Source organism: Dipodomys merriami, unplaced genomic scaffold, assembly GCF_024711535.1.
Source record: "Dipodomys merriami isolate MVZ:Mamm:240054 unplaced genomic scaffold, mDipMer1.0.p SCAF_843, whole genome shotgun sequence".
Lineage (NCBI taxonomy): Eukaryota > Metazoa > Chordata > Mammalia > Rodentia > Heteromyidae > Dipodomys > Dipodomys merriami.
Window position 1 is genome coordinate 135,001 of NW_027206450.1, and position 4,247 is coordinate 139,247.

A 4,247-nucleotide genomic window follows, 5' to 3' on the forward strand; every position below is an offset into this window, starting at 1 on the left:
TGAGCTTGCATACAAGCTCCACTCTATACAAGGTGTGGATTCAAAGTTAACTAAAGTCTCTGGACCTCAAATTCTTCATAGGTAACAATAGTTATCTCACAGGATTATGAGACCTGGATGCCATCAAACATGGTGTGGGTTGTGTTTTAAGTGTGTGTGCAACACTCAAACACTGCTGGGGCGAGTAAAAACTGGCGTGATGTTTACCATATTACTTAACAGTAATACAACACCTACTACAAGCTCACACCTATAATCCTACTTATAAAAGAGGTTGAGGCCTCAGGATCTAGGTTCTTTGTCAGCCTGGACCGGAAACTGGATGAGACTCATCTCCAATGACCTCTAAAAAGGTTGGAGGTGGAGCTTTGGTTCAAATGGTAGAGTGCTAGACTTGAGCATAAATCTCAGGACATTGACCAGGCCCTGAGTTCAAGCCCTAGGGCGAACACACACACACACACACACACACACACACACACACACACACACACACACACACACACACACACACACACACACACACACACACAATTTTGTATATTCCTATCACGTCACTTAATACTTTTTCTCTTCCAAGCCCACCAGTTGTTGTTGTTGATGATGACAAGGACTTGCTGTGAAGCTCAGGGTGCTATTAAACTTACAATACCCTTGGGTACTGGGATTACAGGTATGTGTACCATACTTGACTTTACTCAGTTACTCTACTTATAACATTTTTCTGAAAGAAATTTATTCAAATTCAAGAAAATACTATGGCTTAAAGTTGTTCACACAAATTTTCAAGTGTACAAAATGTAAATAATATAAGTGGATATAGTACTATGCTACCACATGGTAATTCCAGCCAAAACTCAGGAACCTGACACAAGAGAATAAGGATTTGAGGTAAGCCTTGTCTACAATGTAGGACTTCTTCTATAAAGGAAAAAAAGTATAAATATTAATCTACTAGGAAATATATAATATGTTAAATTTATATAATGGAACAAATAGATCATTGTTAATGAAAATAAAATGGCTTTTACTAGAAATGAGGAATCAAATGTGCTCACTGTGTAGGTGAGTTAGAAAGTTCTTACCAAAAGCTACATACTTTTCTTGTTTTCTATTCTTCCAAAATTGTTTGCTTTCCAGAATCATGCCTTATCTTTCCTTGCTGGTTTCTTTAGCTTATTTCATACATGCCCACAGGGTCTTCAACTATCATTTATTTATGTGAAGAGCTTGCAAATATCTCTCTTCAGTCCAAACTCCTGGTATGCACCTCTGTTCCATATATTCAACTACCATAAATACTTGTGAAAGAAAGAGTAATCCTGTCTTTCTATTACTGGATATTAATGTGTCAGTAAACTTTAGGAAAATAAAGGAATAACATCAGTAAATATAACTGATTATTGTAATAGTAATGTTAAACATTACGACAATGCTGATTTTCTGAGCAATTTAATATAAAGCTCAAGGAAAGCAACGTTTTTGAGTGCTGATATTGGAGTTTAAACTCAAGACCTTACCTTCTCACTTATGCATTTTCCCTCAAGGGCGGTGTTTTACTCTTGAACCACAGATTCCCTTCCAAATTTATTTGGGGGATTATTTAGAGATAAGAAACTCATGGTCTTTCCTTCTTGGGCTGGATTTAAACCTGGATCTCAGTTCTCTGAGTAGATAGAATTACCAGTGTGTGCTAACAATGTCCAGTTTCAAGGAGAGGGCAAGTTTCTGATTTCAAGCTCCAGTAATAGCACAAAAACAAAAACAAAAGTTATGACATATAAATATACTGATAAACTAGGAACCCAAACAAATCAAATGTGGGTATCTAGATGGGCGAAAGACTTAATAGCATTATTATCACTATTACCTTTCCTAGCATTTTGAATAACCTGAAATTATGGATTAAAGTCATAGCTTAGTTGGTAAAGTACTAGGTAAAGAGCAACAACATCAAACACCAAGTACAAATCTCAGTCTCAAACTTTAAATGAAATCTGAAATGATTTTTTCCTTAAATGAAAATTGACCATAGGAAACCCCTGATACCTAAATGTATGGTCAAAGAAGAAAATTGGAAAATGTTCAGGAAGACAGAATTTTAAATCTCAGTGATTACCATATGGACAGTAGATTAGACCATGTGTAACTTCATACTACATGCAGTGGGCTACGTTAAGGACTTAAAATTTGTACACATTTACACTCCTCAAAAAAAAACAAACAAACACAACTTACCAGGACACTGGGGATTCACATATGTACTTCTAGCTCAGTGCTCTGCTACTTGAGCCACAAACTCCATTTTCAGCATTTTTGGTGTTTAGTTGGAGATAGGAGTCTCACAGGTTTTCCTCCCCTGGCTGGCTTTGAAACAAAATCCTCAGCTCTTTGCCTACTGAGTAGATAGGATTACAAGCTTGAACTGATACTCTTATTTTTCTATTCTATTCTTCTTTTGCTTTTCTATTTAAGAATCATTTCGTTAAGTGGCAAAAAAATCCTGCTTTTGAACACAGCAGAGAAAATCAATGAAAATAGAAGCTGTATCTGAATAGATCAATAAATGGATATATATTTTAAAAGACGTATCAAAATACAAAATAACAAAACAGAGAAGAAACCAGTTGCCAATAACCAAAACAAATGAGTACTTTATCAGAAATCCTACCGTTATAAAATTTAAAAGTACAGTAATAAATAACTTCAGATGATTTATTCAAAGATGAAACCTATCAAACCTACTTAAGGAAGAACGAAAAAAAATGGAATCTACACAAATTTTCTAAATTTACATTTAAATGCATTTCAATCTATAAAACTCTAGGTACTGATGAATTTATTATTGACTTTTCCTAAAACTTTGAAGAGATCATTTTGATTCTACAAAAATATTTCCTTAGAAAGTGAGGAAATACTATTTGCCCTCTTAAAAGTTTCTCGTAAAAATATCTGGCTGAATTTTGTCTGGAATTATACTCTATGTACTGAGCAGTTAAGGAAAATTGTTTCAGGACATTGAGTCTTCTAATCATTAAGTACTTGATCGTTCATTTACTTAGTCCTTATTTTTTTGTATAACATTTGAAAGGTTTTATAAAATCCATTAAAGATAAACTTCTGAATTGGAAAACCTTTTGGAGGGAATTTACTCAAAGCAGAATGATATATTTTAGGCATCTCAGTATTTAGAGCTGTGAGTATGAACTCCATGAACAGTATAACTTGTCTTTAAGGAAGTTTTTAATACATAGAGCATAACTAAGAAAAATTGTAGGTGATAGAGTAACTAAGGGAGGCCAGGACGTGGCCAACTGCCTCCATAGGAAGACAAAAGCTTGGGATGTACCCTGAGGGACAATGCTCCTGTCCTGTTCTGTCCTGTCGAGCTACTTGTCATGTATTGGGTACCTGCACAGGGAGGGCTGGAACTGCTCTCACAGCACCATGAACGTGGTTAGCTTGCTGCCATCCAAGGCCAGCAGCAGAAATCAGATGAAGTGGAGCAGGGATTGGATGGAGGGCGGCCCGTGCTTGATGGATGTTGCTTCTGTGCATACATGATGAAGACCACAGACCTGGTTTTGTTTTCCAATAGAGAAACTGCAGCACTGCCTGAGCCACAAGTATGTCCACTTGCCATGGAAGCTTTGGGCCGTGGAGTCCTCCACCAGCATGTTGGCGCAGCCCTCACCGTCTGTGGAGTGTAGAAAGTAGTATCAAGATTCCCAGTAGTTCGGCTCTTTCCACAGGGTCAGGGCCCAAAATGGAAGGAGCTAAGGATGGCCCCATTTCCAGGAACCCCAACTGGAACACTTCAGGGCTCTGGAGAAGGGGTCCATCAACTGAACATCCTAGCCAGACACTCCATCCATTTCTGCCATCTACATCTATTTCAGGGACTCCAACACCAGCATGGACAGCTCTGCTGTGATTTTTTGCTGGCCATGAAGGAAGAACAGCAGTATGCTCCTGAGCACATGAGCTCTTGGGCCTCAGCGGGCTTGCTCTGGGACATGTACCTGAAGAAGATGGTCCAGTACATTTGGTGTGCCCCATACTGGCCGCCTTTCTCCATGCAGCTTAACTTGCATGTGATTGTGGGCTTCATTGTGAGAGCCTTCCTGCTCCACCATCGCTGCTGCCAATGTGGCCCAAGTAGTATAATCTTTAGAAGGACTAGGACAAAGCCTGAGAATATTATTGCAAGAAATTGGGGTACATCAAAAAGAGGGTGGGGAAAGGGT

At 38.2% G+C, this 4,247-nt stretch overlaps 1 pseudogene; it reads right to left on the reverse strand.

The window, feature by feature from the left end:
* Window positions 1–4,018, reverse strand: part of LOC138820163 (Golgi to ER traffic protein 4 homolog pseudogene) — a 29,584-nt pseudogene extending 25,566 nt beyond the window's left edge.
* Between the last annotated feature and the right edge of the window lie 229 nt (window positions 4,019–4,247).